Source organism: Pinus tabuliformis, chromosome 3_2, assembly GCF_031772625.1.
Source record: "Pinus tabuliformis cultivar Carrire ecotype Pingquan chromosome 3_2, CPIR1, whole genome shotgun sequence".
NCBI classification, from domain to species: Eukaryota; Viridiplantae; Streptophyta; class Pinopsida; order Pinales; family Pinaceae; genus Pinus; species Pinus tabuliformis.
The window spans coordinates 816,218,608-816,230,526 of record NC_142302.1 but is presented as its reverse complement, the minus strand read 5'-3'; positions in this window follow the sequence as shown (position 1 = coordinate 816,230,526).

The window sequence follows — 11,919 nt, the reverse complement described above, 5'->3', positions numbered from 1 at the left end:
TGGGAAATATCAGGATTAAGATGTATGATAACACAGTTGGAACATTAACTAGTGTTATACATGTACCTGATTTGAAGAAAAATTTGATTTCTTTGGGAGTGTTGGATTCAGATGATTATAAGTTTATAGGTAAGGATGGCGTCTTAAAAGTCTCTAAAGGAGCCCTAGTGGTTATGAAAGCAGAAAAGGTCGGAAATCTTTATAGGTTAAAAGGAAGTACTCAGGTCAGTGAAGCAGCGGTTGCGTCAGAAAAGGAAGAAGCAGATACTCGTCTATGGCATCAACGATTAGGTCGTATGAGTGAAAAGGTCTTCAGATACTGATGAAACGTAAATCTCTTCCCGATCTGAAATCCTTGAAGTTAGATTTTTGTAAACATCGTGTGTATGGAAAACAGTGTAAACAGAGATTTAAAGTTGGAAATCATTATAGTAAAGATATTTTAGACTATATTCATTCTGATCTATGGGGACCATCCCCTGTTGTGTCATATGGAGGTGCTCTATATTTTTTAACATTTATTGATGATTTCTCTTGTAAAGTTTGGGTCTTTATGCTAAAAAAGAAAGCTGATGGTGGTGAGTTCACTTCAATTGAATTTGAACAATACTGTAAGGATGAGGGAATTATTAGACACAAAACTGTTGTTTATACTCCTCAGCAAAATGGTGTTGCTGAGCATATGAATCAGACTCTTATGGAAAGAGCCAGAAGCATGATCAACAATGCTAACTTGCAAAAGGAGTTGTGGGCAGAAGCAGTACCTACTGCTTGTGATTTAGCTAACAGATCACCTTCAATAGCAATTAATTGTAAAATTCCTGAAGAAGTTTGGATAGGTCAGTCTTGTGATTATTCACATTTGAGGATATTTGGCTATGATGCTTATTCTCTTATTCCTAAAAATCAGTGTTCAAAATTAGATCCAAAATCGAAGTGTTATGTCTTTATTGGGTATGACTATGCAATGAAAGGATACAGGTTGTGGGATCCTACATCGCGAAAGATAATCATTAGTCGAGATGTAACATTTGATGAATCTTCTCTTTTAAAATCAAATGTTGAAAGAATTGAATAGGAACAGGTATCGCAAATCAACAAATTCAGTTGGAGGCTAGACCTTTCAGTGACAATCAAAAGGAAGGAGAAACTTTTGGAGAAAAAGGTGTTGAAGACACAAAGGAAGATGTTGAAGCTTCTGAACCAGTTCAGCAAACAGTCGCTCTAAGAAGGTCTATAAGGGAAAGAAAGACTCCCAAAAGGTATGAAGATTCTACTTCATCTTTTGCTTTGATTACTGAAGATGGGGAACATTCTTGTTATCAGGAAGTAGTAGATGATACAAATAGCAAAAAATGGAAAATGGCTATGGAAGAAGAAACGGATTCCTTAGCCAAGAACAATACCTGGGATCTTGTAGAGCTTCCTGAAGGGAGAAGTGTTGTTGGATGCAAGTGGGTCTTCAAATTGAAATGGAAAGTTGATGGAAGTATCGAAAGGTATAAGGCAAGACTGGTAGCAAAAGGGTATTCTCAGGTTGAAGGTATAGACTTTCATGAGATTTTTTCTCCAGTTGTAAAACTTGTTTCTATTTGTACTGTGTTGGCACTAACTGCGTTACTTAATCTTGAGTTAGAACAGTTAGATGTTAAAACAACATTTCTACATGGTGATTTGAATGAAGAGATATATATGGAACAGCCAGAAGGTTTTGTACAAGGTCGTAGCAAAAGATTAGTTTGCAAGCTCAGGAAATCATTGTATGGTCTGAGGCAGTCTCCCAGACAATGGTACAAGAAGTTTGATTCCTTCATGGTGAGCCAGAACTTTATAAGAAGTGAGTATGATCATTGTGTATACTTCAAAATTTTCAATGGCATATTCATTATCTTATCTTTGTATGTTGACGATATGCTTATTGCAAGCAAAAGCATGGAAGAGATCAACAGGTTAAAGGCTCAGCTCTCTAGGACGTTTGATATAAAGGATCTTGGAGCAGCAAAACATATCTTGGGCATGGAGATACACAGAGACAGGAAAAATGGTAAGATTTGGTTATCACAACAGAAGTATGTGGAAAAAGTACTTGAAAAGTTCTCTATGAACAATGTGAAACCTGTTAATGTTCCACTAGCTTCCCATTTCAAGCTTTCTTCGGTTTTGAGTCCTAGAACTGATGAAGAAAAGTAATATATGTCTCATGTACCATATGCAAATGCTGTAGGAAACTTAATGTATGCGATGGTATCTACAAGACCTGACATTTCACATGCAGTTGGAGTTGTCAGCAGGTTCATGGAAAATCCAGGTAAAGAACGTTGGCAAGCAGTGAAATGGGTGCTTTGAGACCTAAGAGGCACAAGTGACCATTGCATCGTCTTTAATGGTAGTGAAGGTTCAGTCTGCGAATATGTAGATGCTGACTATGCAGGTAATTTGGACAAAAGAAGATCTACTATAGGTTATGTCTTTACTCTTGCAGGTGGAGCAATTAGTTGGATGTTAAATCTTCAAGAAATAGTTGCGTTGTCCACTACCAAAGCTGAATATATAGTTGCTTCAGATGTCAGTAAAGAAGAAATCTGGTTAAAGGGTCTGCTCGATGAGATTGGAAGGATGCAGGAGAAAGTGAATGTACTTTGTGACAGTCAAAGTGCTATTCACTTGGCTACAAATCCTACTTATCACAGCAGAACCAAGCACATTGATGTAAGGTATCATTTTCTGAGACATGTGATCGATGGCGGAAAAGTATCTCTTCAAAAGGTCCATACGCGAGAGAATTGTGCAGACATTTTCACAAAGCCAATTAGAGTAGAGAAGTTGCGATGGTGTTTAGCTTCTCTTGGCTTGTAGAAAAGATGATGAATGGGCATGGGCAAGGTATTAGGAAAATTGTTGTCAAGGTGGAGTTTGTTGGAAGTTTGACAACGAATTATGTAAATTTGGGTAAAAATGTAACTAGTTAGTTTTATACCGAAATAGCAGTTATGTAACGGAGGAGGCTTGTATAAAACTAGTGAATGCCTGAGAAATGTAATCATGGAGAATCATTGTTGAATTAATAGAGATTCCAATTCCTTGCCCCGTGGATGTTTCCTTGACACCCTATCAAGGTTTTACCATGTAAATCTTGTGTAGTTACTTGTGTGTGAATTCAATTTTCAAATCCGTTATATGCTTTTCTTGGTCAATGTATAACTAAATTGTTTTTCCTTCTTTACTCATTCACCTATTTGAACTACAGCTAACCCTACCAATCCAGAGAGAGAAATCCAGAGAGGGCTCTCTCAGTCAAATATTTAGGTGCAATGGCTAGATCTTCAGTAAGGGAAAATTGAAAGGGATTTGGTTGGGTAAGGGAGGTAATCCATTGGGTATGGAGTCAGATCTGAGTGAAAAGATGGATTATAAGTGGCTGGTAGAATTGTCCGGGAAGCAGAGGCAAGATAGATGATGTGTAAAGTCCATAAGATCACTGCAGTAATGGGGAAGAAGAAGAATTAACAAACCGTCTTACCTGAAACATCTATCTAGGATGAATTTCAAATAAGATTTAGAAGAAAAAACAAAAGTATTCAAAACACCATTGGTGATGAATTCTGAATCTCCTTCATTTAATTTAAGGTCTGAAGAGTCAAGCTTCATATGTTAAACAATGAAAGGAAAGTATACACAAAAGGGAAAACTAGACTTCGAACACACCATCACACGAATCTCTGGTAGGATGCAATCCTGTACTTCTGCACTTAATATCGTATTAATGCTCAGAAAAATAAATATGCCCAGGGGACTCTCCCAAGGACCAAATCCCTTATTCATTTTTCAAATCAATATATATACAAAATGTTTCCAAATCTAATCTTAACTAACTATTACAAATTTCTAGGGATAAAATAAAAATAGTTTTAATTTTGTTGCAAAATATTTGGAATTCTGGTACTGAGTAATGGCCTTCAAATCTAGAATATGTGGCCAAAATAAGCTTTGCTACCTTTCAATCATGTTCTCGAGATGATAGTAAATCTTTGACCAACTGTCTAAGAATGTGGGATATGCTATATCATTATTATCACCATATGGCACTATTTGAGCTTGGAAATCTGATTGCCACATATTCTAGAAATGATCTTTGACCTAATGATTTCAAAACCTGGAAATGCTCAATACCTTTGTTGTAAAAACTGGAAGCAGTTAACTATTTTTAGTTACCCAGAAATCCTAGACTAGATTGCTTAATTAATAGTTGAGTATCTGGAAGTGATATTTATGGTGATCCTCTGTTTTAATATTCTGGAATAGGTTCTCGAATGCTGGATTCTCTAGCTCGATGATAAATGTATTCAATTTGGAAACGATCTATTTAACGGCTAACCCCTTGCCACTTGGAAAATGTATCATCTTCTTTCACACTTGGTATAATTTCCCCTTGATATCTTCTCAAATTTTGACACTTGTACAACTTTCTGATCTCTTCGAGTGATACTCTTCCCATGTTGTCTGAATGTTGGGCTCTACTAAAATGGTCCGTCGACAAAAACTGGGACTATATATTGCAGAGAAACCATGAAATCAGCCAGAATCATTGACAATTTCGAGAGAATTCTTGTGAGTCAGTTAATTAATGCCCTCCTTCACAAAACCCATGTCGTGGATTTGGCAAATTCGATTCCATTCACCCAGAAATCACAGCCGAAGTTGACCCTCTAGAAACCTGTGTGAATCTATTCTTCAGGGTTTATCTTTGTGTAATCGATCCACCAGCCAGATGTCCCTTGTACGCCTACATATGGTTCGCTCAACACCTGTGCATTTGTTATCATGGCATATCTATCCAATTTTGATCTAATCTGCAACTGTAAATTTAGATGACAGGTAACAAGATTGAAACACCTGCATGTTGTTTTTGTGCACACAAACAGGGGTTTTATCCCACATTGGTGGGATGAACATGTTTTATGGTTTTAATATACACCATGTATTCCCTATTTAAATGACGTGTTGAGCATTATATTCCTCTTCCGAGCTTGGTTTGGCACTAAGAGTGTTCGATTGTAACTCTAACTTGGCATGTGAAATGTAGGTTTTTTAGTGGTGACTCTAAAAATCTGGTGGTTTCTTTTTTCAGTGGCGACTCTAAATCTAAATGTGAAATGGTTGTTTTCTTTTTCAGGTGACTTTAAAAGTGGTTTTTTTCAGGGTTACATGAATTGTTACATCCCCAGATCTCTGAAATCGATCAATATGACTGAATCAATGGTGATATGGCCAAGTAAGTAAAATGAATACTAGTTCAAGTGAAAGTTCTAGAAATGATATGCTGAGAATGCCCCCTAGGCACATGCTCCAGCAGGTAGTAGGAATGGATTCAATGAACCAGTGGCATGAAGAAAGTGTTAAATGGGACTCATCTCTAAGAGGAATAGTGAACATGGATTCTCAAGGGAAAAAAGGCTCTTGAAAAGGAAAACTTTGTGCAGTCAAAGGTGGTTAGGACATGCTCACAAAACAGTATTGTGAATGCGAGAGAGGTATTAAATTTATTCAGTCTATTTGGACTTGAAAGAAAAATCTAATCTATGAAAACTGTGGATCCTTGTAAGAAGTTCAATTTGTTAGTATTGTGTGTCCTTTTATCTCAATTGAAAATACTTCATGCTTAGATTGTTGATATCATATGCTTGATTTGTTTGTAGCCCTTTTGTAGTAAGTAATTGTTTCTTTTGCAGGACGTTTTGAATTCAAATTTACAAATGAATTTAAGAGAAAAACTAGGAGGAGGAGATCCTAAAGGCTTTTCTATAGGTTATGCTTCTACAAACTCATCTGTATTTGACAGTGCCACAAACATGTCTAAGTGTCTTGTTCAAACAAACCAACATGTTTATCAAAGTAAGGTTTTGGTTCAAGTTTTTTTATTAAGTAATTTATCTATTTGTTGGTCCACCAACTTTTACTAGTTTTTTATATTATAATATACTGAGATGTTCAATTTCTGCTTATAAATTGTTTTTGTCGAGCCAAAACGTTCTTGACCTTCTAAGCAAGTCAGATAATCCAAAAGAAAGTGATGCATTAAAGCGCACTATATTAGGAACTTCAATGTAGCTAGCTATAGTTTTCCCACAACATGCAACAAGCTACCCCTAGTCTTATCTCACCATACCTCTACTAGGAGAGATTCTATTGGCCTTCAATTGGTGGCTCAACTTTCATGGCACGCTAGTAAGCAAGAAATTTTTCCCTGAAGCTATGGATCCATAAGGCAATCCTTCATCAATTAATCAATGTAGCTAGCTATAGTTTGCCCACAACATGCAACAGGCTACCCCTAGTCTTATCTCACATACCCTTCCTAGGAGATTCTATTGGCCTTCAACTGGTAGCTCAAATTTCATGGCACGCTAGTAAGAAAGTAAGTTTTCCCTAAAGTTGTGGATCCATAAGGCAATCCTTCATTAATTAATCAATTTTAAATAATTATTTTCTAACAATTTATTCAACACATTATCAAACCATGTTTCTCCACACATTATTGTAATAATATTACAAGAACAAAGTCAAAGTGAGAGATTCCATTGCTCTCCAAGAGTGTTGAGGTTTGATATAAATCATTGATCATTTTACAAACCATGGATGTAGTACTATTTCTGCAGGACGAGATATCAATTATATTTCATCTGATAAAGAAACAATAAGTGACTTACAAACCACAAATAAGTAAGTACTTCCTACAATTTATGGAAATTGTCAGCCAAACATAAACGAGAATTACAATATGCTTAGTTTTCTATCATTCAGTGCATCACCTTTTTGCAGAACAAAGGGTTGGCCTTCAATAGGTTTAGAATTGTATCGATAAATTCCCCATCCTCGCTTGGATCAAGAAAAAAATCAAAAAAATGTCATTAACATAAAACACCAATAATGAAGAACATTGTGTTGAGACATCTTGTGTGATGGAAACTCCTGGGACTGCAAATTCTTGTTCGTCCTCAACATATGCATCATCTATTGGTATTTTAGGTACCAAGATAGAGTATGACCCTGTTTCAGGGGAGATAAGAAGGACAGATGCAGGAAAACAATTCTTAAATAGGCTAAAGGACTCATGCCTTCAACAATTTAGAGATCATCTTCACCTCACATTCTCCAAGATTCCACTTCACCTAAAAAAGATGGTGGTACAAGACACAGAGAATGAATTTGGTGCTGGTTGGTCGGTTAAGAAGATAAAATTGCAAATGTCGCTCAACTATAAGAGGTTTCGTTGCAACCAAACAAGAAAAATTAAAAAAATGCCTCAAGATCAAATTTGAAACAAAGACCATTTGACATACCTTTTAAAGTATGGAAAGAACTTGTAAAATCATATGAGAAGTTGGATGCACAAAGAAAGGCCAGTGATGAAAGCATTCAAGTATTGAATTTTTCATTAAACACTATTTAGAATGTATTAATATTTATAAGTATCTTAGACGTGTATTTGTGTGAAAATAAATTGAATTGGTTTATGTTTAAGGACAAGGCATCCAAGGCGAGGTTAACCAAGACAAAAGTCACTCATCATAGTGGCCAGAAAGGGTTAAAAGCACTGATAACAACCTTTGTAAGTATATTAAACATGTGATATTTTTTTAATAAAATTTGTACTAGAAGAAAGTCATTGTTATCTAATTTCTCCCTATTTACTGATTGGCATGAACTAAAATATGGAAGACCTCCAAATCATTTGGAAAAGGAGGTGCTGCAACAAGAGAGATGGGTTGAATTTGTTGTTAGGATGGACTCTATGGTATGTAATCTTAGTTGGATTTCCAATATACTTTTGAATCGTATTTTCATTTTATTTTTTAGTACTATTAGATATTATATCTTACCTCATTTTATGGTTAGCATTGTATAACAAAAACATGCGTTGTGTTATGTAATTAATACTAAAATGTAATATTTATTTTTTTTGCCAGAATGCTATAGGTAATGATTGCCAAGATGATGATCACAATGATGATCCAAACTATGCTCAACATATATTAGGAGATGATGAAGATGAGGATGGTGGTGGTGAAGGAGGAGATGATGATGATAGTTGTGGTGTTGGTGATGATGTGGATGAGACTAATGAGGATGGTCAAGATGATCATGAGGATGATCTTGGTGGCGGTAACTAGGCATGCACATGCATTGTTTTTTATGAAGAAATTATTGTGTAGAATGACATTGTTATGTTTAGATGGGTGTTGTGAATTTACCCTATATCAATGAAACATTGTGATTTGGTAATCATATGATTAGTTTGATTTGATTAAAGATGATGATGATATTATCATTATTATATTTTTATTTGATTTATATATTGGAAAGTATCATCATTATTTTGATAGAGAATTATAATGTATGGTGATATTACCATCTTTGGATGTATGTTGTTAATTTATCGTAGAATAATGATATTCATGAAATATTTTGATCTGTTAATCATATTTGAATTTTAGTTGTTTTGATTAAAAATAATACTGATCTTATTAGTATTATGTTGCTATTTTATACATATGTGTTGAAAATTGTCAATGAATCATTGTATATGATGACATTGTTATTTTTTTGGATGGATGTTGTCAATTTCCCTTAAATTTCTTTACAAATGATTTTGAATTGTGATATCTTCTTTAATGATATTTAGAAACTATGATATATTTCACTATGCAATTGAAATTAGTAAAATGAATCTATAAAGGGGGTCATATATGTAAAGAAAAATATACTCTACATAAGAAGTCAAATGCGGATGTAACCATGGATGCAAAATTGAAAGTAAAATTGGATGTTAAACTAGGAATTAATACAAAATGCAAACAATGACATACAAAGTGTTTTAAACTAGAAGTGAAAAATTGTGCAATAGTTGACACAAAGAAGGGAACAAAACATGGCATACAAAAGGATATCAAATTGGGAAAAAACAAGGACACATAAATGGACACCAAATTAGATGCAAAAAAAGACAGACAACTAGATGTAAAATAAGATGCAAAGTTGAGTGCTAAAAAGAAGCAAAAAAATGTTACAAATTAAGATGCCAAATGATGATGAAAATAATGGTGTAAATTTGGGATGCAAACTTGGGTGCAAAAAAGGAAAAAAAAAAAGATGTAAGAAAAGACATAAAAAAAGATGCAAAATGGGGCTGAAAAAAGGTGAAACCAAGGATGCCATATTGGATGTAAAAAATGATGCATAATCAGATGCAAATTTAGGCTCAAACTTAGACACAAAATTATATGCAAATGTGGACACAAAATGAGGCAGAAAAAGATGCAAATTTGGATGGTGAAAATGATGTAAAACTAGACACCAAAAAATGCAAAATTGGATGAAAAAGTGGGCGTAAATAATGGTGCAACATTGGACACATAAGTAGACACAAAAAAATGTTGCAAAAATAGCTCAAAATTCGATGCAAAAAATGATGCAAAACTTGGTGCAAAAACAAATACAAAAGTAGACGTAAAAAATGACTCTAAATTGAATGTACCATTAGACACAAAATAAGATGCAAAGGTGGACACAACACATGACTCAACATAAGATGCAAATATAAATGCAAATTTGGATGCTCAAAATGATGTACCATTGGATGCAAGAAATGGTGTTAAAAACGATGCAAAATTGGATGCAACAAATGACGCAAAATATGGTGCAAAATGGGATGGGAAAAATGGAGACAAATCAAATGTAAAAGTGGACGTAAAAAATGGTCCAAAAAAAGATGCAAAAATGGGCACAAAAATGGATGCAAAATTTGGTGCTAAATCAAATTCAACACATGGTGCAAAGATAGGCACCAAAGCTGGTGCAAAAATAGGTACAAAATTAGAAGCAAAAACTAGTGTAAGACTAGATGCAAAACCTGGCGTAAGACTATATGCAAAAACTGACACAAAATGGATGCAAAAAAAGACATTAAATTGGATGCAAAATACGATGTAAACTTGATGCAAATGATGGCGCAAAAATGGAAGCAAAGAATGACACAAAATAGGAAGCAAAAGATGATGAAAAATAGATGCAAAAAATGACACAAAACTAGAAGCAAAACCTGTCATAAAATAATATGCAAATCTTGGTTCAAAATTTGACGCAAAAAATGATGCATAGTTTGGTGTAAAAAATGATGCAAAATCTAGCGTGAAAAAAGATGAAAAATCAGGCGCAAAAAAGGACGCTTTAAAAATTGTAAAATAGAGCCAGATTTAGCGCCAGGTTGCTCATCACAATTACAAAAAAATGCACTAAAATCTGGCGCTAAATCTGGCGCAAATCACTGATTTTGTTGTAATGCAGCCAGATGTAGTGTGTGTGTCCAAGACCAAGATAAACAATATTTTCCTCCTCTCAACTAACCCAATAGACCTCCACAGGTTCCCTAGCTCTCCAAAAATCACAGCCAACCTCAAATCATAAGCAAGACCCAACATCCCCTTTTCTCACTTCCTCCTTCTCCTTTTATGCCCTTCCTCTCTTCTCCACCTCAACCACCTCTCATTAATATCATTAATCTCTCCTTCATCCTTACAGTTGACTTCTCTTCTCCCAAGTGAATCTGAGAGTACATTTGGGAATGTGATATGAATACATAAATTGGTAATTAATTGGAGAGGACCATGTCTTCTCCCAAGTAAATGTGAGAGTACATTTTAGGGATGAGAGATGAATATATAAATTGGTAATTAATTGGAGAGGACCATGTCTCCTCCCAAGTAAATGTGAGAGTACATTTTGGGGATGAGAGATGAATATATAAATTGGTAATTAATTGGAGAGGACCATGTCTCCTCCCAAGTAAATGTGAGAGTACATATTGGGGATGAGAGATGAATATATAAATTGGAATAAGGGAAGAAGACCATATCCTATCCAATATAAATTTTGAGAAGACAAGTTGGTGATTTGAATAATAGCAATAATAAATTTTACATCAGTAAATAAAATTTACAATTTCCCAAATGAAGGTATTCACCAATATTTCTCAATATTTTCAGATAATGTAAACATTAACAAAATTTGCATGATAAGATTAAGTGGGGCATTACATACACCCCTCCTTCAGAAAACTTTGTCCCGAAGTTAGAGTGAAAAGATACAAAAAGTTCGAAGTCATAACAAAATAGAGAGAGAGTTATAGTAGTAAAATTGATAATTCAGACAATGACATTACTTTCCCCCATGAGTCTCCAACTGTTCTATATCTTCCTATCCATCATGACTTACTCCCATTTCCACCCTATCTGTCCTTTGCTGCTTTATACGGTGGCATCGACTATACCAATCTAACCACTGATAAACCAACATGGTGGAAGTGTCGACTACGTCGACCTAACTTCCCGAGCAGGGAACTGGAAATCATCATCACACGTCTAGGGGAGCGTGTCCACCACTGCCCTCCCACTATTCTAGGTTTCGGAGGATACATGGTGAGAAATGCCTCCACCCCTCTTTACAACTAGGGTCAACACCCTAATACGGACCACACTACAGTGCTGGTTGGACTTGTCATCGAATAATCCAGTCAGGTAGTCTTGCCACCTGTCATTTTCATTTTACTCATGTCATATGAGTGCATATCAAGTAGATACCAAATGTAATAGAACAATGTACATTATACCTTCCTCATGAGATGTCTCGACCTTCCCTCAATGGAAGAGTAGATCTCGGCTATCATATAGTTCCTTCCCCCTACGGGTTAGCTCTCATTCATGCTTTTATATAACAACAAGATATATAATCATCATGTTATTAAGTCTAGTATCCACGTGTCAATCTTGCAGTTCATACTGGAAATAAATCATAAATTCACTAAGTCATTCATTTTAAACAAATCATATCCACTTGAGCCATATATGAAACAAAATAATTCTG